The sequence below is a fragment of the Camellia sinensis genome, chromosome 3, assembly GCF_055761805.1.
Source record: "Camellia sinensis isolate YWXY chromosome 3, ASM5576180v1, whole genome shotgun sequence".
Classification (NCBI taxonomy): Eukaryota; Viridiplantae; Streptophyta; class Magnoliopsida; order Ericales; family Theaceae; genus Camellia; species Camellia sinensis.
This window is the reverse complement of record NC_138963.1, coordinates 44,523,389-44,547,834: the sequence shown is the minus strand read 5'-3', so window position 1 is coordinate 44,547,834 and position 24,446 is coordinate 44,523,389. Positions and strand designations below refer to the sequence as shown.

Below are 24,446 nucleotides of genomic sequence, written 5' to 3'. Positions count from 1 at the left end.
ATGAGTTAGAATAAAAAAGTGATTATTGTCTATTTATTTCCAGGAAAAAAAAATTATTCCCCAACAAAGTATTTGATTCTCCTACTTTCCCATAATTGCTCAAGAAATATTAATTATTTAAGAGTAAAAATAAAATGGGACTAACAAGACTTGAAATTTTGTCAATATTCATAACAAAACCAAATGCTAAATGCATAAATAACAATGATCTGGAAATTTTGTTACCAATAATCTTAATATTATGAGATTCTAATTCTTCTCAAAATTCATGTCCTTGTTTTGGGAAGATGGTTATAATTAGCTTTTTGATTAAAATCTAATTATTATCAATTTTTCGTGAGAGAGGGAACCCACTTCCCAAAAGACCCTTTAAACATAATTTTATGAGTATAAATGATTATAGGGAAGTGATCTAGTATCTATTTGTGAGTAAAAGAAAAATGTCATGTTTTTAATTTAAATTTAATGTGACATGAGTCACACTCAAGGTTGTTTTGGGTATAATTTATTTTTTGATTTTTTTATTTATTACGAGAAAACATATGAAAAAATAGAAAAGTGATGCGATACAAATAAACTAATATTTGGGGTGTTCCCAAAAAAGGCCTCATAATCAATATAGTCTATTGACACAATTTTTTTGAATTTTTTTTTAAAATTTGCATTAATTTTTTTTGTATGCATAGTACTCCCTAATAATTAAGTAATTATATAATCTTTATAAAAAAATTCCAATAGTAACAAGATATATACTTAGAGTTGGAGTTGACTTTTTTTAGTATCTTTTGACTTTGCCAAAAACATAGAGAACACATTGATTTTTGGTATTAATTTTTTTAATTTCTATTTATATTATATATAATTGCAAAACATTGTGGAGTCATTGAGGTTGAAAATTCCAATAATTTTTACTCAATTTTTTGAATTTTTTGATTTTTTTAAATTTCAGTTAATATGTGTCGCAATCTGATTGGTACTCTTTTTTTTTTTTAATTTTTGTTTTTAATCTAATAGTATAGATTTGTTATCCATTGTTATCTCATTAGAATTTGAATATAATATAGATTTTTTTTTTTTTTGAAATATAACATTGTTATCTCATTTGAATTTGAATATAGTATTTTTTTTAAAAAATTTGTTATTTGTTATCTCGTTATAATCTCAAATATAGTATTTTTCAAAATTTTTGTTATTATTGAGGCTGAAAGTTTCGATCGTTTTTCCTCACAATTTAGATGTTTTGAAATTTTTGTTAGTAGTAACCATTCTGTTTTCAGTTTTTACTTTATATTTACAAAAATTTAAAAAACTATCATAAAAACTTGTTTGATCATTTTTTTGATTTATAAATAATTGTCTCAGTTTATAAATTTGAGGAAAAAACGTAAACTCAAAAAATGAGTTTAAGTTTTCAGTTTTCAATTTTTTTTTTCAAATAATTTTTTTTTTCAATTAATTTTTTTTTTCATTTTTTTCAATTAATTTTTTTTCCAATTAATTTTTTTTTAATTAATTTTTTAATTAATTTTTTTCCAATTATAATGTGTGTGATCCCATTGTCAGAAATAACAAATATAAATATAAATATTTTAGGCCTAAACAAACATATTTTTTAGTTTATGTTTTTAAAATTTTTTAAACATTTTGTTCAAACCAAACGCGTTTATAATTTATGTTTTTCTAAAAATAAACAAACTAGTTTATAAAATTTTTGTAAACATAAACAAAAAATGTAAACGTTACCAAACGCTACCGTCGTAATCTAATTAGTCCTCATTTTTTTTTTTTAATCTTTGTTATTTGTTATCTCATTAAATTTGAATACAATATGTATTTTCTGATTTTTTAAAATTTTTTTTTTTGTTATCTATATATCTGTACTCTATACTTACTATACATAATTGGAAAAGTTAAAAGGTCTTTGTCTTTGAAAGTTTCAAACTATTTTTCGCAAAGTTTCTAATTTTTAAAATACAAGGAATTTTAGTTAGAGCTCCCTTGTTAAAAAGGACAAAGGAAAAATATTTGGTAGTTCAAGTTCTCTAAATTCGTGGAGGTTATTCTTGGACAAAAAAACTCCCACACTAAAGCTAAGAAACGGGAAAATTCTATTTTCACATACCAAATTATCTCTATGTATATCTTTTTTCAATCCACATATTTAGTAATTTAATTTTTACTTTTTTATCTCAGTCCACAGACTTCACATTCCAAATATACCTTCACCTTCTCTGTACACATCCTCTTCTTTAGTTGTTTCTTCCTGCAGTATGTACATTTTTGCTTGCACCCTGATGATTCGAGTTCTGTTGCTGTTGGGAATGGTTTGATTAGGTGGATGCTTTATAACCTATTGAGGACGGTGGAGCAGTTTCTATTGCGAAAAATGGTTCATGACAATTGGGATAGAGAAGATTATGATTGAGATACATTCTAAGATACTCATACTGCATTTTACATCTATGGCACACTGTCCAGAAGGTTCGGTGTTTCTGCTTATGAGATGGAGGAGGACTGTGAGACGCCTTAGTTGTATTACCTTTCGGAATCCTCACATGCGGAGTTGTACTTTTGGTGAAATTGTCAAACCCATTTTGTTAATCAATTCGCGCATATAGCAAGAGAAAACATAGGAAGAACAAGCTCATATTGGGATAATGGCAGACTAATCCGGACAATATTGCTATTAACCGATTCGATAGCAAAAAGTTTACCATTCTCGGAGACACGGATTTTTTAAGGCACAACTCCAAGTTCATTTCCCTTCACAACAGTTTCAACAAGGTACCCATTCTCAAATTGAAGAACATTTCCATCTGGGTTAAAAACAAAAACACATAAAACCAGTGCATAGATTTGTGTATAAACATAATAGAAATCATAAATTATGATTTTGGACTTGCCTGACTGGGGGATTTTGGAGGAAGACCTTGTCCATTTGAGAAGAGAAGACAAGTGTTTTATCAAAGGTCCTGATTAATCACTATCAATGTACTTGAATAAACAAATCTACACCAATCAAATAAATCACAGAATGTATAGTACATGGAGGGAGAGAGAGAGAGAGAGAGAGAGAGATTGTAACCTGAAGGAACAGCATGAGCTTGGAAATGGAGAACAAAAGTGATGAAGAAGAAGAAGAAGAAGAAGAAGAAGAAGAAGATTGAGAAAGTCAGGAAAGGGAAGGATGTTCTCATGGCTAAGTCAAGCAGAACTCGGAGGAAGAGATAAGAGAAATCTAGGGCTAGAATGGGTATTCAAGAGATTTGAGGAGTGAATGTGGGTGAGATGGTAATTTTGTTAAAGGATAAAATTATAATTTTGAAAAAATTCATTAAGTATGTGGAATAAATAAACTTGGTGTGTGGAAATAGAATTTTCTTCGAAAACATTGTTTTGTTGTGGAATGATTTAAAATTTTTAAAATTCAACTACTTTTGATTCACATATCCATTTTTTATAAAATTTATATTTTTAGAATCACCTCATCAAAATCTATCAAATAATATCCATGATGCATATGAAATTTTAAAAAAAATAAAAATAAAATTTTCTCTGACTAAAAATTTATTTGATTAAAATTTCTTTGACTTTTATTTGATTGAAATTTCTCTAACTATATAGGGGTAAATTAGTCATACAAAAATATAAAACTATAGAATATGGACTTCACCTTTTAAAATTTATAAAGGGAAGGATATATGATCTTTTTGTATGGACTACATCCCATATGTATTTATATTGGAGGAGGTATTACTAATTTTCCCATTGAGGGTTTCTAATTAGATTTTTTTTTTTAAGTCACAATAACTTAATAAAAAAATAAAAACTCACAACTCTATAACTTAAATAAATTAAATATATACACAAATTAAAAATTTATATAAACCCACAACCATCTTTATAATTTAAATAAATTTAAAAATGTATATATAACCCAAAAATCTTCTTTTACTCATGTAAATGAGAATATAAGATTCATTTTATATAATTGAAACAATTCACTTTTTCTTTCTTTTCCCAATATAGGACTGTAAAATAAAAGTTAAATGAATAAACACATTGGATTGCAGATTGAAACTGTATTTACAAAAGCACCTTCACATAGCACGGGTAATATGCTAGGAGTATTGTATATGTGTTCTTAAACACATAAACAAAACAAAAAAATTAGTATTGATTATAGGGCTTCTCACTAAAAATCTTATTTTGCTTATATAAATAGGAGTTTAAGATTTACTTCATATAAGTGAAACAATTCACTTTATCCTTCTTTTTCGATGCGAGATTGCAAAATAAAAGTTACATGGAAGCTAACCAATGGAGATTTTCTTAATTGTTTAAAATTAATAAATTTCAATAATTTATATAAATTAGAGCATAAAATTCACTTTATGTAAATAAAAGAATTCACTTTTTTCTATTTGGGATTATAAAATAAAAGGTAAATAGAAGTTAGCTAATGAGAATTTTCTTAATTGTTTAAAATTAAGAAAATTTAATTATTTTAGAATTAGGGTTTGGACCTTCTAGAAGGTTTTTTTTCCTTAAAACTCCCTTCATGAGATTTATTTTATATAAGTGAAACAATTTTTTTTTTTTTTTTTGTTTCCCATTGTGGGATTGTAACACTTTATATAAGTAAAACAATTTAGTTTTTTTTTTTCTTCTCGATGTGAGATTATAATTATTTTAAAGTTAAATATTATGAGAATTTCAAAATCTCATACAAAATTATTTTTAAAATCAAAACTATGAGGGATTGTAAAATAAAAATTAAATGAAAGCTAACCAATGAGAATTTTCTTAATTGTTTAAAATTAAGAAAATCAAAAAATGAGTATGAAATATTGATCATAGGTTTGTCACTAAAAATCTCCTTTTGCTTATATAAATAGGAGCATAAGATTTCCTTTATGTAAGTGAAACAGTTCACTTTTTTTTTTCTTTCCTTTTTTCGATGTGAGATTGTAAAATAAAAGGTAAATGAAAGCTAGCCAATGAGAATTAGAGAGGCATAGTTTAGGTTGGTGAATTTATTGTATTCGATCATTTTGTATACTCATATGCATATTAAAAAAAAAAAATCAGATTCATTCTGAAGTCATGTTCATGCGATTTTAATATATTTATCTTTAATAAAAATATATGATCTACTTATAAAATTGTATATATTATTTATTTATAAAAATTAAATATAATAAAATTACGCGATTATAAATGATAGTCTCACTCAAAGTAAATTGAACTTTAATTTGTTCAAAATGTTGCTAAAAAAAATTGAAAATAAATCAAAGTTAATCAATTGACCTCTTCTCCTCTCCGACATGTGCCTTGTTATATTGTCATCCATGTGGTCATAATCATGGAATTAACTTGCATCATTGCATTTGGAGCAGAATATTGTTTTAAAAATATAATTAATTGTAACCATGCAAGTAAGATGGACCCAATTGGGGGAGATGGGTGATAACCTCCAAATTTCGAAACCTTTTTATTATAATAATAATAACATTAATTATTAAAAAAAGCCTTTAAATTATATAAGTTGGCATCCTATTAGAGAGGCATCTTTTCACCGTATAGTTTGGTGAACAATCAACCTAAACAATTTACTTTTTCTTTCTTTTCCCGATGTGGGATTATCAAATAAAAGTTAGTCAATGTAGATTTTTTTAATTGTTTAAAATTAAGAAAATCAAGAAAATTAGTATGAAATATTGAAACTCTCACAAAGTTTCTCACTAAATGGGATGAGAGTATAAGATTCTCTTTATGAGTAAAACAACTCAATTTTTTCCTGTTTTTCCCGAAGTGGGATTATCAAATAAAAGTAACTATTTAAAATTAAGAAAATCAAGAAAATTAGAATGAGGATTTGAAACTCCTAGAAGGCGTCTCACTAAAAAGTCTATTTTTCTTATATAACATATTTTTTTTCCATAGAATATTTCAGTTTTTTCCTTTTTTTTTAATTTTTTTTTTTAACCTTTAAAATGTTCTTCATCGCCTTTTCTTTTCATTTTTCATTTTGCTTAATCTTCTCCAATATTTTCATTTATCTCCAATATCTTTTTTTTTTTTTGTATTTTCTTTTTCTTTTTTAATTTTATCTCCAATCTTATCATTATCTCCAACTTCATCTATATCATATTTTTCAAATGATCTTTCTTTTCTTTTTTTATTTTATTTTACCTTTTATATGATAATTATCTTCAACTTCATTATCTCCAATTTCATTTATATCTTATTTTTCAAATATTTCGTATTTTAACAATATATTCTAATATACCATCGATTTTTTTAGTGTTCTCATACTGGGTGTAAAGTTTCATTCAAACTTTGCATTTCAAGTGCAAGTTACATTCGAGCATCAATAACACCATAATCGATCAGGCAATTGTAGGATTAGAGTTTGATGAATTTATTTTCATTGTGTGTGCCTATGTATATAGGTGGTGGAGGCATTTTTTATTGTTGTCTTTAAAGGACCTTTTGAACATTTTTACATTATTTGTAGTAATATTCTACTTTATTTTTATGTTATTTATATTTTTTTGATTAGACTGTTATAAAATTTTAGAGTTTTATGAATTTTATTTTCTTGCTGTGTGCATTTGTATATATATAATGGGGGCATTTTTATTGTTGTTTTTAAAGGAGCCTCTTAACATTTTAAAATTATTTGTAGTAGTATTCAAGTTTATTTTTTTTAATTTTGTGATTGTTTATGTTGGGGTTTTGCAACCTATAAATGTATACCTATTGAGAGGGGAAAAATTAAAGAATATAAATTTATTCAACTTATTTGTTTGAAATTTGAACATTTAAGTTTTAAAAATGTCATGGATTTGTTCACACTATAGTTGAGCCATTAATTTATATATTATTTGGTTACACTTGCATCAAGTTGGTAGGTTATTGAACCTAACTTTTAACCTTTATTATTTGATTGACTCATTTTTTTATTTGGACCTTTCCGTAGCCTTTTTTTATTTGGTTGATATTTTCGTAGAAGTGTTGATTTCTAATTTATTTCACAAGAATTATAAAAAAAAAAAAAAATTATTTCATTATATACCAAATGAAGCACACATTTTAGATGGACGAAAGAAGAAAAATGACATTAATTGTCACTGCATGTATTTAATCTTTTTTTATTCACTTTTGTATAAGTTTATACACATGTTATACCTATCATATTATGTAAATTGAAATGGAGTGCAAAATTTCATAACATATAAGTTGTGTGACCTTTAAAATATAATATTTGATAGAAATATAGTTCATGTCAGTAATTGACCCACTTGGATTAAGACAATTTCATAATCAAGGCCGAATATACTAACAGTCCCTATAGTTTAAAATTTGTGTCACTTTGATCTATGATCTTTCAATTGTGATACATTTGACCTTAAATTTTGAATCTTGTTCCAAATAAAGACAATTGAAGATATTGTTGCTCCATTTAAAGGGCAAAGTCATCATACAACTTATTTTGTGTTGATTAACTTATATGTTGTTTAAAATATAATGGTTTTTTTTCCTAATGAATAATGTTGGAATTTTTTTAGTTATATTTGATTTGGTTTTTAGGATTTGTTTTCAATTTTTTTTTTCTAAGAAACTAAAAATTAAATTGGCAAACAAAAAATTGAAAACACATCATTTTTATATAATTCTATTTTTTGGGAGGGTAGAAATAATTTTTTATATTAATTTTTTCAAAAGTTAAACATGGCGACAACTTTGATATTATTATTAAACCAATCCATTAAATCAAAAAAATTCAAAATTAAAAACATTTAATATATTAAATATATCGATTATATATTAAAAACCTAATAACCATCCATTAAATTATAACCATCCAAAAATATCTGTTAACAACAAATACATGATCATGATAAAAAATATCAATAAAAATAACTAACAATTACATGATCATCATCCAAATACATACTAAAAATTAATTTGATAAAAAAATAAAAAAACTAAAAATGTAAAAGATTTATCATTTTTACATGATTTTATCTTTGTTGAGTAGAAATAATATTTTAAAATTTAAAAATATTTTTTTGACATTTATTTTTGTCAAACTAATTTATATTTTATCAAATTGATGAATTTGCCTTTGAAATGGAGCTATAATGTCTTCAATTGTCCTTATTTTATCAATTGTCCTTCAATTGTCTAGAGGGAAACATTTTGCTCTTCCGATTGGCTCGAATACGTAAACAACCCCCAGTTCCCTCCTTCTTTCGAGATGGACACTCCTGCATCTCCTCTTCTGCAAAACCCTCATTGGATAGAAAAACTGAGACTTACTCTCTTCGAGAACCAGTTTCTTCCTTTCTATGAACCTCCAGCTCTCCCCACTATATTTGAGCGATATCAAGCTCAACTTTTACTTGCGGCCTTTTCTCATTTGCCCTTCAATGTTCTTGAGGGTGATGTTTCTCTCAAGATCTTTCGATGGGCTTATGACGTTATGACCCGGAGTCATGTCCTTAATCCCATTGCCCAAGCAGAGATTCAAATGTTTTTGGATCAACTCCCACTGCTTCTTCATTGGCACCAAACTGCTGTGGCCACCACTCAATCTTTGGACAAAATCTCAGCCCGTCGAATTCATACCCAGCGTGAAGCAGAGAACCTTATCGACGAATATAATGATTTCAAGAATAAAGACTCTGCATACTGGGATGACTTGGATATGGATGAGATGAAACAAGGACTGAAGGAAAACAGAGTTTGAAATAAAAGCCGAAAAACTTTTTTTATCAAATAAGAGCATATCAGCTTCAGCAGCCTAGCCCGGAGAATATAGAAGACAGGATAAAAAAGGAATAGAAATTCATTGGCCACAGTTGGAACAAATTTCATTGTCACGACCCAACTCTAGGGGCTTAGGGTTGGAATTGCAATTTACTAACTTATTCTTATTCGAAGCAAATTAAGCTGCGCAAGCGAAAATAAAAATAATTAAACAGAAATTTTACTTCATTTTACTATTTAAGAAAGAGGAAATACATTTCTAGGGCTTTCATTATTTTATTATTCAGTGACCAGCCCCGAATAGAAACAAAAGGGAGCAAAAATATGAAAAAAAGAAAGATAAAATAGTGATTCAACATCAGTCCATATGCAGGTTCCATTTTGTGGGGTTATGGATTCCCCTATATATCGTCACCTGAAAGGGTAACAGCTATAAGCACACAGCAGAGTGAGAAATATTATGCCAAGAGTGTAGGGAATACAAAATAACCATGGATAGTTAGCTAGGCTAAAATATTTAAATAATTTAATTTGAAATAACAATTTATTTAAAGTGTCAGAATACAGAAATCATGTAAATAAATAATCATAATCACAGTATAAAACAGAACAGAACAGAGGTCACAGAAGTGACAGTCAGAACAGAGGTTAATGGATCCATGACAAGCAGAGGACCACAAAGTGGCCAAACAGAAGCCTAGGGTTATTTAAGTCCCCCAAGGCGTGGGACTCCCGTGGTGATACTTACAAAACATAATTGTTTATAAGGTTATAGTTAAATATATACTAAAATTTAAACAAACATATTCATGGGTTTCCTTTTAAGTAAATAGAGTTTAGAAAGTAACCCACGTAACTGAAATATTTATGAAACATAACTTTTATTTATATAACTTAATAAAATATAGCTTGTATAAAGTAAGCTATGTTAACTCAAAACATTCGCAAAACATATAATGGTAAATCAAAGTATAATATAACTCACCTTAATTATAACTCTTAGACTTACTTTACTATCAGAGCTTCCCTACTATAAGTTTCTTACTCTCAACTTACGTACCTCTCTCTCGGTTTTCCACTCTTTCTTTTTTTCTTTCGTTTTTCCTCTCTTAATTCACAACACCCTTGTCCCTTATATACTGCTGTGGAGGAGTGATTTGGAAATACTCTTCAGATCCTGGGAGACGCTAATGATCCTCAGCTAGTCACCTGAAAAGATACAAACACTCTGGTCGGGGGTGCCGGAATTAGCACTCCGACGGACAAGTCAGTTCAGACGCTCAGGATAGCTTGTTTACTAAGTTAAATGAAGTGATTCTTACATACCTTTCTCAATCCATTGTTCCTGTATTTATACCTGTTCTTTTTGATCCTCGGGGCCAGGGCCTACTTTTTAATCATTGTCCTTTCTCTTATCCGGCTCTAAGGATCTACACTTATTCGGCACATATATTATATTCGGCTTCTTATTCCCGTAGGATACAGCCGATTAATATCAATCTTCTAAGGTACGCACCTTCTGATTCTGCCATTATTCGGCTCCCACAATTGCCCCCCGAACTCCCCATTGACGGTAGTTAATCGGCGTGTTTGGTCTTGAATTGGAAAAGTCAAAGTAGGTCAGGCGGCTTCGCGTACCCCAATATAGATGTCAGAACGCGCACACCTTTTCGGTCATCATTACACTTTCCCGCCTCATTCGTGCGTCTCGCATTTATTGCGATTTGAAATTTCAGTTCTTTCGAGTGCACATTTTGTCGAGTATTCGAGACTCTTGGACCGCCAGCGGGTATCCCTTCTCTGACTCGCATTTTCTGCAATTCTTCTCCGTCTGTCCTTGCCCCGTTTACTCCTCATAAGTCTTCTTCTCTCTTCTTTGAAATCCTATTTTCTGTTTGTCATTTTGATTTCGGTGGAACCTTGAATCCCCGCGAAAATGGCTAAACACTTGAAAGACCTCATCTTTGAGGGTCGTATTTTCGGATTCTGGCGACACTTTTCCATTCCCGACGATGTTCACTTATCTCTTGTAACGGACAGTACTCTTGATATGGAAAGAGAGGATCAAAATACGATCGTCTTCCCTTTCTTATCCATAGCGGAGGGCGGAGTCCATTTTCCCCTACATCCATTGCTTAGGGCCGTCATTTGCTATTGGAGTCTGATTCCTTCTCAACCCAATGTAAATTTCTTTTGAATCATCATGGGGGTGATAGAGTTGAACCGACGCCTTAGGATTAACCTTGGCATTCCGGCGATTCGGCACTGCTACGCATTGGCCAAATCTTTCGGTAGGCTGGGGCGATACTTTCTCAGGGCCAAAGATACTGACCATCACTTGATAACTATGCTTGTCAGTTCTGGTAAAAGAGTTGACGATGTAATGGTCAATGTCTGAGGTAATTGGGAGTTCGATGAAGGCAAAGACCGCCTAGACCCTATTCCCAGACGGAAGGGTGATCCAAGTTGCCATGTTACGCCTCGTGTTTGTTGATCTGCCTTTTATTCGGCTTTTTTCCTTTAATCACCCCTGTTCTTTGCAGGTAATAGATTGAAGAAGATTCTTCCCTCAACCGACGACGCAGTCCTTGAGGAAATTAAGTCTACACTCAGATACTTCGGCCGTCCAAACGTACAAAAGCAAGGGAGAGCTGCTCACATACATCTCTGATACGAACCTACTTATACTACATTTTCGGCCGCTGACGGCATTCCAATTCCATCCGGCGATCAACACCTTTTGGCTCTTCTCTTTCCCAGCTTGAAGTGCCTTAGGCAAATTGGCCTCGAAGATTCGGATTCGGGGGAACACACGGAGCCGGTGGTAGAGGTAATTGCCGAACCAACCAGAGAGGTCACTGAGGAGGCCGAAGAGGTTGACGAGGCGATACGCTCGGCGTTCGAGGCTGCCGGACTGAACTAGCCTTCACTGTTCACTTCGGGTCGCGCATAGTTTTCTTCTGGAGATATTTTTGCGAATTTGGGAGACTTACCTGGCGATTTTTCCGAAGGTATGGCTGGGGAAAGCCTTACGCAGATGGCGCGAAAGAAAAATGCTGAGCGAATGGCTGCTTGAAAGAAGGACGAGGCCGCCCATTCTGAGCCCACCTTGATTAAAACTTTCGCACCCATTATTGAAGAGACGGCTCAGGTTGCTATGCCCGAAGCGGGGAAAGAGGTTGAACAACAGGTCATTGACGAACAGCTGATTTCGGAGGAGCGGGACAAAAAGCGTAGTACCGGGGGAGAAGCTGGGTCGGAGATTAGCCCTGCTTCCAAACAGCCTCGTTTAGAAGAGTCGGACGTGGTTGCTCCTTTTATTGTTCGGCCAAAGATCAAAGATACGTCGATCTCTTCTGATGCTTCAGCCATTGAGGATCCAATCGTGGCATTGAGCCTAGCGGCTTCAATTTCCTTGCCGGCTGACAACGCAGTTTTTCGCGTCGTGCCGGATGTTATGGCCGTAGCCCTATCTGCGCAGTCGGCGCTCCTGGTAAGTGACCATCTTAAATTCTCTTGAATTTGTTTTCATTAAGGTATTTGACGATCCTAACTTGTTTTGTAGACGGTTGGCAGGATTGTGGACCTAGGCCACCGCCTGCATAATGCCCTTGGCAGGATTGATCGTTTGCAAACGGAGGCGGACGGTCAAAAGAGTAGGGCTGAGTTTGAAGTGATGAGAGCTGCAATGGAGAGTGCGCGAGCTGAAGCAGAGGAGGAGAGGGCTCGCTCAGCTGAACAGCTCCGCTCTAACGCTGAGAGTAGGGCAAATGCGAGCGAAGAATCGCTCAAGTTAGCCAAGGAGGCGCTTGCCGAGGCGGAGGTTCAGTTAGAGAAGCTCAAGGCCGCCAAGGAAAAAGCCGATTCTGAGGCTTGTGTGGCGTTTGAGGCAGGAAAAAGCGCCGCCTACACGGAATATGTAGATGAAGTCCCCAAATTCGAGAATCGGGGGTTCAAACATGGGTGGCTTAAAACCTTTGCTGCCGCTGGAGTTACATTGGCCTTGCCAATTCCCTACGAGCAAGTGGACGTTGAGTCACTTGAATCTGACCCCGAGGATTGATCTGGGAGACATTTTAATTTTATTAAGTATTTTTAATTCAGATGTAAGTTTTTGTTTAGTAGACTTTTGTTGGTTCAGGGTAGTTTTCATATATAAATTGGTTACTACTTGCGCTCAATTTATTAATGAAAATTTCTTTATTATTTCACCACCACTTGTACACAGTTTGTGAAGTTATGTTAATGAAGAATGTTTTGCCTTTAACTACTTTGGATAAAATCATTGCTGTGTTTGAGCTTTCAGAGATTGAATATCTTATGAAATTATTGATTTATCACTCATATGCCGAGTATTGTGGGCATTCAAGCCGAATAGGTTGGTGAAATTGCCCTGGCCCTAAGTGGTTTATGATCGTTCGGATGCTGAATGAGACGACCTTAAGAATTTTGAAGAATCGATTCGTGAGCTGTCTGGGGCACTTGAGCCGAATAGATTGATGAATCTTAAGTATTTTGAATAATCGATTCATGAGCCGGCTGGGGTACTTGAGTCGAATAGATTGATGAATCTGCCCTTGCCCCAGGCGGTGCATGATCGTTCGGGAGCCGGATGAGACGACCTTAAGAATTTTGAAGAGTCGATTCATGAGCCGACTGGGGTACTTGAGCAGAATAGATTGATGAATCTTCCCTTGCCCCAGGCGGTGCATGATCATTCAGGAGCCGGATGAGGCGACCTTAAGAATTTTGAAGAGTCGATTCATGAGCCGTCTGGGGCACTTGTGTCGGATAGATTGATGAATTTGCCTTGCCCCAGGTGGTGCATGATCCTTCGGGAGCCGGATGAGGCGACCTTAAGAATTTTGAAGAGTCGATTCATGAGCCGGCTGGGGTACTTGAGCCGAATAGATTGATGAATCTGCCCTTGCCCCAGGCGGTGCATGATCATTCGGGAGCTGGATGAGACGACCTTAAGAATTTTGAAGAGTCGATTCATGAGTCGGTTGGGGTCCTTGAGCCGAATAGATTGATAAATCTGCCATTGCCCCAGGTGGTGCATGATCATTCGGGAGCCGGATGAGACGACCTTAAGAATTTTGAAGAGTCGATTCATGAGCCGTCTGGGGCACTTGAGCTGGATAGATTGATGAATCTGCCCTTGTCCCAGGCGGTGCATGATTATTCAGGAGCCGGATGAGATGACCTTAAGAATTTTGAAGAGTCGATTCATGAGCCGACTGGGGTACTTGAGCCGAATAGATTGATGAATCTGCCCTTGCCCCAGGCAGTGCATGATCATTCGGGAGCCGGATGAGACGACCTTAAGAGTTTTGAAGTCGATTCATGAGCCGTTTGGAACACTTGAGCCGGATAGATTGATGAATCTGCCCTTGCCCCAGGCGGTGCATGATCATTCGGGAGCCGGATGAGACGACCGTAAGAATTTTGAAGAGTCGATTCATGAGCCGTCTGGGGCACTTGAGTTGGATAGATTGATGAATCTGCCCTTGCCCTAGGCGGTGCATGATCATTCGGGAGCCGGATGAGACGACCTTAAGAATTTTGAAGAGTCGATTCATGAGCCGGCTGGGGTACTTGAGCCGAATAGATTGATGAATCTGCCCTTATCCCAGGCGATGCATGATCATTCGAGCGCCGGACGATTGAGGTTTTCTCAATTAATGAGATTGCCTCGAGGGCGCTGCCTTTGTAAAGGATAAATGAACAAAGGTACAACCTTTATGAGCTTAGTAAACAGCTGACTCCAGCTCTTGGAGGAAGATTTATCGTGTGAATGTCGAATAGACTCTTCTTTAACAGCAGAGGGGAAGCAAGAACGCTAGCTGAGCTTGGCGGAGACATGAATCGAGGTGGTGAACCTTTGCGCACAGGAAATAGGAGTTCTAGGGATCGAGAGGGGCGTCAGTCTCCTCGACGTCGAAGCAGGTCACCCAGGCGGGACAAGCAGTCGCAGGGCAGATCTCCGCAACTCCGAGTCGAGAGGGGATCTGACGCGAATCTGTGCCCATTAAGCTTTGCGGTATTTGTGGGGAATAGACCCATGACAGAGGTGGACTCAATCGTTCGAGACCCAAATGTAGCGGTCGAGTTTGCTCGACAAATTTTTCCTCCTGAGGTTCAGCAGTCAATGGTAGGTCGCCAGGACTATGACGTATTTCACGAAGGCATTCACGGGGCGGTGAAGGGGCTTTACACTGCCTATGAAATTGGCATGCGGCTGTGCGCTACCCGTCGAGAATTGGAGAAGAAGGAGGAACGTATTCGAAGTTTAGAGGCTCGCGCGGAGGCGGCTGAGTGTGAGTTGAGGAAGACCAGGGTGGCTCAGGCACAACCCGCCGGGCAAGGAAACCCAATTATGGAGGAAAGGGTTACCAGTCGGCTCATCAGTACCGCGCTCGCCGATCATGAGACAGCGAGTATGTTTGCAATGGAGTCTGCGAAGGGGAGGGCCTATGAAAAAGGTTTTCATGAAGGCCGAAAAGTTAGAATTGAAAAGACCAGGGAGAAGCTTGCCGAAGAGGTTTGTCGATGTGAGAATCGTGAATTTAGGCACGGTTGGATTAAGCCATCTCAAGCCGCGGAAGCTCTTCGAGCGTCGGGCATTGATTCGACATCGCCACTCTACCACAATAAACATTTTCCGTTTTCCGCTTTTGAAGTCGAGAAAAGTGAGGACGAGGGTGACGCCGTATAAGAATACGCATTGTAAGGTTGAATCGCAATAAAAACTATGTAATTTATTATTGGATTAAATAGAAACGTTCTATTGTAAATATTCTGTCATAGTTTGTATTCAGTATATACGTGTTTCGTTTTATGACATGGATGTTTGAATGAATGTACAAACATTGATCGTATAGTGATACGCCGGCTTATAGGCAGGGTCGGCCCAATCGTGATGGCCGTTTATGCTTGAATGTGGCCACTGTAATTTCAAAAGGCCAAAAGCCAGTACGTGGAGTGGCTGTGGCAAATTCCAGTCGGCGCGGGGTCTAAATGCTTGGCCGGTTGGATTGATAGCGCTGCCTCTATCCCAGGTAGTGCATGTGTTCCAAAAAGCCGTTCGGGTACCTAGGCCGTGGTGAATGTCAACCAACGTTCGTCTCTTGGGGTTTTGGCGTTAATGAAATTGTCTCGGGGTCACTGCCAGCATTTAAAAATAAATGGAATGAACTCATCGTGCCAGTGACCTCATTAATATAACGCCATTTGTTGCGTGGGGTTATATAATATTGTCGATGTAAAATAGAGTTTTTTTAATCAGCCAAACTCGAACTTTGGCCGAGCTTGATGCCGCAATAGATCGCAGCGGAGAATTCTCCGGTGTGGGAGGTAGGTCATTAAAAAAGAAACGGGAGGCACGTCAGCCTCCAAGTCGTCGAAGCAGATCGCCCCGAAAGGAGACACAACGACCGTTGCCCTTAACCTTCCTTGTCTTGGATCTTGGCCTTGACATTGTCGATGGTGTCAGAGGGAGGTCCAGAGATACGCTAATTCGGGCACGGTTGGATCAAGGCATTTTGAGCCGCGGAGGCCGTCCAAACGACGTGCATTGATTCGGGGCCTTCGCTGTATCAACGTGATTAATTCCCCTTTTTGCCTTAGAAGTTAAAGATAGATATTGTAATGTTCGAATGCAGATTGCGTCTATGTAACAACTGTTTGATCAAATAAAAAGTTTTATTTCAAACATTTGCGTCTTACTATGGATTTTTTATATGCTTAGCTAATCACCTTATTTCGAATGTTGGCATGTTTTGTTTCGTTTTGTTCGTGCCGAAGGGTGCTCCGAATTCGGAGGTATGATCTGCCCTAGGGTGTTACGTGTCAAAGGCGCTGCGAATTCGGAGTCTTAATCGGCCCAAAGACATCATGCGCCGATGGGGCTCCGTAACCAGCGTTTCGATACGGAGACTTTAATCGGCCCTAAGGTGTCATGCACCAAAAGGAGGCTCTGAATCCGGAGACTTTAATCGACCCTAAGGTGTTATGCACCAAAAGGGGGCTTCGATTTCGGAGACTTAATCGGCCCTAAGGTGTCATGCACCAAAAGGGGGCTTCGAATCCAGAGACTTTAATCGGCCCTAAGGTGTTATGCACCAAAAGATGGCTCCGAATCCGGAGACTTAGTTTGGCCAATCGTGATATCTACGAAGGGCGCTCTGAATCCGGAGTCTTAGTCGGGCCTAAGGTGTCATGTACCAAAGGGGGCTCCAAATCCGGAGACTTAGTTTGGCTAATCGTGATATCCACGAAGGGCGCTCCGAATCCGGAGTCTTAGTCGGCCCTAAGGTGTCATGCACCAAAGGGGGCTCCGAATCCGGAGATTTTGTTTGGCCAATCGTGATATCCACGAAGGGCACTCCGAATCCGAAGTCTTAGTCGGCCCTAAGGTGTCATGCACCAAAAGGGGGCTCCGAATCCGGAGAGTTAGTTTGGCCAATCGTGATATCCACGAAGGACGCTCCGAATCTGGAGTCGTAGTCGGCCCTAAGGTGTCATGTACCAAAGAGGGCTCCGAATCCGGAGACTTAGTTTGGCCAATCGTGATATCCACGAAGGGCGCTCCTAATCCGGAATCTTAGTCGGCTCTAAGGTGTCGTGCACCAAAGGGGGCTCCGAATCCGGAGACTTTAATCGGCCCTAAGGTGTCATGCACCAAAGGGGGGCTTTGAGAAATGAATTGAGCGACGAAGAAAAATGGTTTGCATTACAGAAGTGATATATATACAAGTATCAAAGCCCACAGGTCGGGTCAGTGATAGGGTTTTCATAAAATCCCTGCTTGTGCCGATTGCGGGAAGCCACGGATTTCTTCAATGCCATGGGCTGTCGGGAAACGCACAAGCTGATGATAAGTGCTTGGAACGGCCTTGATAATATGTAACCAGGTTCGCCCCAGGATGACATTATATGGCGAAGGGAGCTTTACGACCAGGAATTCTACTTCGACCGTTCTGGAGCCCGCTCGAACAGGTAGTATGATCTTTCCTAATAGGTACTCAGGATTCGTATTAAAGCCGAGCAATGGGTGAGGCGCCGGAGACAAATCTGACTCGTTGAAGCCGAGTTTGATGAAAGTTTTGTAATACATAACCTCTGAAGTACTCCCTGGGTCTACGAGAATGCGTTCAATGGTGAATCGATTTACGCGTAATTTGATGACCAACGGATCAATGTGGGAAGCTGTTGTGCCGCTAAGATCGGAGTCATTGAAAGTAATTGTCGGAGCTTCTCTGGGCCATTCGGTCGGAATACGTTGCTTTTGGGAGATTGGATGCGATTGAATTGTGTGCACGGTTGGGGATGTAGGCAGGCTGTAGATTATATGGATCACGCCAAGTGGAGGTGAGTCCTGCCTCAAGGCTAATGCCTTGATTGGCTTTCCCTTTCTCACGTACTGTTGCAGTCGGTCGTCTTGCACCAGTTCTTTCAGGTGATCCTTTAATGCGTAACAGCTCTCGGTTTCATGGCCGTGATCTTTGTGATACTCGCACCGCCTATCCCTTCTTCGCGTGTCGGGGGGCCCCACCATCTTTGATAGCCATTTGAAGAATGGAAGGTGTTGGACTTTGGTCATTATTGCAGTGATTGGTTCTGACAACTCTGTGTAATTCTTGTCGGCACGCCTCGAGCGCCTGCTGTCGACTTGCAATTGTTCATTCGTCCAGTGGGAGCATTGATCGCTTGATCGGTGAGAGTCCCGCCTTTTGTCTCGTTTAGCGCGTTGCCGTGGCTCAGGGCTCGGAGGTGGCACGAAACTTATTGGTTGAGCAATTTCAAGGGGGGCCGTTTTGTTGGACATTTGTTCGGCTTTTATTCTCAAGGCATCATCTTCTATTTTGCAATACTCTTCAACTATTTTCATCAATGCCCAGACTGTTTTGGGGGTTCTTCTGGTCATGAAACTACGAAGAGCACTGTCGGGATGTAGTCCCATTTTGAAGGCGGTGATGGCCATGGAGTCGTTGCAAGCGTCGTCGACGAGGTTGAAGCACTCCCAATAGCGTGCCGAATACGCTCTGAGCGTTTCTCCTTACTAGATTTGCATAGTCCAGAGAGAGTCGGCCTGTTTCGGCTGTACCTCGTTGGTGATGAACTTGGCCTTGAAGGATTTCTGTAATTGATGGAAGCTTTTGATCGAAGCCGGCTCCAGCTTGTAATACCACCTAACAGCTAATGGCCCCAGGCTGCTGGGGAATATTCGGCACATGAGGGCTTCATTGTCTGCATGCAATGTCATGGCCTGCTTGTAGTTACGGATATGATCAGTGGGGTCTGATTTTTCGTCGTAAAGAGTGAATGATGGAGCTTTGAACTTCTTGGGCAGGGCCGCCATTGCAATCCGTCGGACAAAAGGATCGTGCTGGTCCTCTTCGTCTGAACTGCTTCTTCTGCGCTTGTTCCTTGTATGTAGACTCTTTTCGGAGGAGCTGGAAGTTTCGGATCGTCCCTTCTTGTTGAGCTCTGTAGGTAATGAGTTGGAGTCGCTATCAGTATCCTAGGCATTTTGATTTATCATAAGCCTTGAAAAAGGCTCATACCAAGACTGAGGTGATGGTCTTTCATAATTTTGATTACTAGTTTGATCATTAGTATGTCCATTACTTTGCATAGGCTGTTTATTTCTAGCCAATCTTTGCTGAGGGACATTTGAAATATCCTCTATATGCTTTGTGTTAGTTGGTTGATGGGTATTCATCCGATCCATAAAGGATATTGTCCATCTTTCCATTGTGTTCATTAACTGCTGTCCCATGGCATCTACTAGGCTTCTCCATGGATTCATTGGCTAAACAGATAGACCAGTTGATGGTCCAATTCCATGGTCTCGTCCACTATTCTAGATATGTGGTGCATGTTCTGCATTACTAGTCTGCTCGACCATAGGTTCTGATGAGATAAGTGCTTCTATAGGATGTGTTATCACATTATCCTCTAGATTAGGTACCTCTACCCCTCCTTCCACGCCTTCTTCTAGGTGTTCATTTTCTCCTTGTCTCCTACGTCTAGCCATTTCAATTAGTCCCATTGGGCGTGCCAAAAAATATATGTTGGCTTTTTTGGCTTTCGAAGGTTAGTATTGTAATTTTAAGTGTGCCAGCAAAGATCAATCAGTCCTTACAAAAGATTAATTGCCAACCAATTATCAGACGATTATGTTTTAGTTCTCTCAGCCTCAATAAAGAGGACTTTTACTGGTGGCTTGTTTAAGAGAATTTAGTAAACAACAATTAAATGAAGAACAATTGCAGTATTTCATTAAGTAAAAATGAAAAACTTACAATGATCTGACCCAGCCTCGTGGAGGTTTTCAGCAACAAACTATTCAAAACTACTCCTATGAATAAAGTGCAATACAGGAATTTGAAGTGTAGAAATGAAAAGAAATGTAAAAACTGGAAGGAAAAGAATGTAGATAAAAACTGGTTTCTGGATCTGAGTCTGGTCCTCTCTTTTGGGACTTTCTTTGCTATTTATACTTCTCAATGATAACCGTCGAAGTGGACACCTGATCGTCGAAATATTCCCCTCATGATCGCTGATCATGCTCTCTCACAGTCGGCTCCACTAAGCCATATTTGCAGTTAGGCTTCCCTCCTGATTTTGAATTTGAACCTTGCGAGTAACCGTTAGGCCACATCACCTTATATCCCTCGATCATTCCAGTGCTACGCAGACCCATTATTACCAGTATAGGTTGACACGTGTCTGACTATGGTTGGCGATTTATATTACCTCTCCAAATTGCCCTTCCCATGCCACGTATTGAATCGTGGTTGGCTTATACAATTTATGCAGCCAACACTATCCAAATTAACACAAGGTGTATCACACACACCATTTTTTAGAGTGGTTTGATTTTCTAAAAAAAAAAAAGTAAAATTAATACAACAAAAAGACAATTTTATCCCAATTTTCTCCAAATCTAAAATTAGATCAATATGTTAACTAAAATAAAATAGAATAAAATGTAATATAATTAAAGATAGTTCCAAAATATAAAATATAATTAAGATTTTATTTAAAATATAATTAAATAAAAATATAAAATAATTAATAATTAAAAATTGATCTAAAATATGGTTAAATTAAAATTAAATTAACATGTTGAAAAAAATAATAAATAATTAAGAATTTAGAATTAATTGTGATAAAAAATATAATTAAAATAAAATTTGATTAAAAGTAAGGAATTACAATAAATAATTAAATATTTAACATTAATTGTGATTTAAAATATAATTAAATTAAAATTAGAATAAAAAAGTTAAGAATTATAATAAATAATTGAAAATTTATAAGTATAGTGATTTAATTGAATTAATGTTACACATTATAAATTATGTGTGCAAGAAAGGAGAGAGAAAGAAAAACAAAAAAAGAATATAGGATTTGAAGGTATTATAGTCTTTTCACATCTATAGTTTACGGTATTGACGGTTGCACTTTGATCTAAAATTACATAGAGACTTTCTGACTATATTTGAATGATAGAAAGTAAAGTGCTTTTGCCTTAAATCATAAGGGGATAAATTAAATTTTATCCTAATTTTAAAAAAAAAAATCTCTAGTAAGATAGCAAGGGAGTAGGTTTGGAGTGAGTTTATCGTCTATTGGAGCCCAATCAAGTATGTCTATTGGAGCCCAATCAAGTATGGTAGGAACGGGAGTGAATTAATTTTGAAACTTTAAAAATAAAATAATAATATAACATACTACGGATAATAAATTATAATTAATAAAAATTAAAATATATAAAATATAAAATAATAAATGAAGGAGTGAAAATAAATATTTAGCATAATATTTTAATATTATTCCATTAAAAATTATATTATATACATATTATATAGAGAGAATTTTAAATAAGTGAAATGTTAAAAACAAATTCCAAATAATGATTTATTTGCACAATTGGATGCTTAAGTTATTTGTATCCTCATTATTTTGTAATTATTTTTTTACTCTTCATTTTTTTTTAAATATTCTCACTATTGTATATAAATGTAAATATATTTAATAAATAAAAAAATGGGTTTGACTCTCCTCCATATTTATCCATATTTTTTTTTCTCCATTCTAGGCCCACAATAATAATTTAAACCATTCATCTTATAAATTTCACAATGAAGACCATTTGTGTAAAAAATCAATTTCATCGGATATCAATAAATACATAAACAAATCACTTGTATTTTATAGAATGAAAATTTTAAGTTTAAACACAATTACTATCCATTTTAAAAAATAATATGCAATATATTCATATATCTGGTGATATCCAATGAAATTAATTTTTTATATAACTTATCTAAATTGTTAAGATTAAAAAATAAATAGTTTAGATTATCAATATAAACCTAGAATAAAACTCACAAAAAAATATAGAGGATAAAAGTATGAATGGGAGTCTTTCTCATAAAAAATTGTCATCCAAAATTAAATAAATAAATAAAAACAGAGAGAGAGAGGGAGAGCTCTCAAAACCAAAGTTAACCATCCAAAATTTTCGTGGACCAAAAAAAAGTGATTTTTTTTTTTAGGTGTTCTGTGTGATATGGGATCTATACATAGAATAAATCAAGGAAGACTCTAGGTAATTTCTGGATTGATAAGGAAGATGGCTTCCCTCTGTATTCTTATACTTCATACCATTCCATATTTCATTTTTTGGGTTAGATTTTAGGCTTACAATGATAATTTAAACCGTTTATCTTGCAATTCTAACAATTTAGATGAGTTATGTAAAAAATTAATTTAGAATATCATTGATACATGATTAAATTACATCTTATTTTTTAGAAAAAATTATTTATAAGTCCTATTTGGAAGACTTATTAATGTGAAATCCTATGAATATTCTTTTAGAGTTTGAAATCCTATTTAAATAGGAATGTGTTCCATAAGGTCTTATGAGTTGTAAATGAATGATATCAATGTACTATTATACCCCTAATTTATTTTCATATCGTACGTTATTTTCTCATTTATCATATCACATTTGGGAAAGCATTTAAGAAAGTCAAGTTTACAAGTAACGACCGTGTGTGTTTGTTTCACCTTGATCGCGGGAATCTAATACATTTTCAAAATATTGCTTAAATGGATATGGATATGGTCGTTGATATGATGAAATTTGGGGGTTATTTGTTGATTCCTTCGACAAATTTCGACTCCAATCAGTTGAAGGGAAGATGTATATTTATTTATTTATTTTTTATTGAAGTGTGTTGTTGTTTGTTGAAGTGTGGATTGTTCATCTTTGATAGGGCATTGACAATCTATTACACTCAATGATGGGTACACTTTGACCAATATTCTGATTAAATAGGTGTATTTGACATTGTGATAATTGATGCGTTTTAATATGGTCGATGTATGAGTGGTGTGTATGGGTTCAAGAGTTGGGTTGGGGATATTTGGTTTTGAATGTTAATTGGATATCGAATGTGAACCATGGCATAGGATGTCAATTGTACATTGGGACCTAGATGATCGTGTTACGATGTATGTTATATTTAGTATGTAACGTTAATCTACATATACTATATAGTAGATGACATTTGTGTGTTTGTTCAGTTGTATATGTGTTTGAATGTGTATCGTGTCTTTGTTGCAATCAGTGTTTACATATATGTCACTGTACGTTGCGCAAAATTATTAAGGATTTGGATTTGTAATTGAATGTGGACTGAATTTCATCGCTTGATGTTGAAGTTATGCTGGGTTAGGGGTGATGGTGGTTCAATACATGGGTTGAGTTAGGATGTTACATGTTACATCATAATTCAACAGTGGAGTATTGGAATGTCACGTTGGGTTTGGGATGAGACGCATATGGGAATGTCACGGTGAGTTTAGAATGTTACATGTTACATTTACGTTGGGTTTGGGATGAGAACTTGAGAAGCATATGAGAATATCACGTTAGGTTTGGGATGTTATATGTTACATTTATGTTTTGAATTTCAAATTTTCAGTCATATAAATATGATCACAATCTATGGTAACATTGGATTTCCCATATATGGTATTACGAGTAATCAAGTATTTAAAATTTTAGAAGCATATGAGAATATCATATTGGGTTTGGGAATGTCACATTAGGTTTGAGATGTTATATGTTATATTTATGTTTTGAATTTCAAATTTCCAATCATATAAATATATGATCACAATTTATGGTAATATTGGATTTCCCACATTTGATATTGCCATTAATTATGTTATTTTGAATTTCAAATTTCTAACCATATAGATATGGTCACAATCTATGATAATATTAGATTTCTCATATATAGTATTATTATTAATCAGCTTATTAATTAATTAAGATTGGGAGTAGATGTATCCATAAAAAAAACCACAGGACTTATTGGGTTATAAGTTTTTTTATAGGACCATATCTTGTATAAGTCTTTCAAATAAGACTTATAAATAATTTACCCTATTTTTTAAAAATAGAAAATAATTGTGAATTAAATTTAAACATTTCATTCTATAAAATAAAATTTAATTTATTTACATATTTATCCTTATCTCATGAAGTTAATTTTTTATAAGACAATTTTAACAAAAGATCAACAATTTAGATTATTATTATTATGAACTTGGAACCCAAACATTAAATACAAAGAACG

General features: G+C 35.4%; 1 protein-coding gene and 1 long non-coding RNA gene across 2 annotated transcripts in view; one reads left to right on the top strand and one right to left on the bottom strand.

Moving 5' to 3' along the window:
- The window catches only part of LOC114289226 (xanthotoxin 5-hydroxylase CYP82C4), a 377,811-nt gene that overhangs the window by 14,888 nt on the left and 338,477 nt on the right, over positions 1–24,446 (top strand). The window lies entirely within an intron of this gene.
- On the bottom strand, positions 1,893–3,272 carry LOC114311925 (uncharacterized). The gene is made up of 3 exons (XR_014363010.1): positions 3,086–3,272; positions 2,904–2,972; positions 1,893–2,816 (listed from the first exon to the last, which is right to left on the bottom strand). It is a non-coding gene; the product is annotated as an uncharacterized LOC114311925 (long non-coding RNA).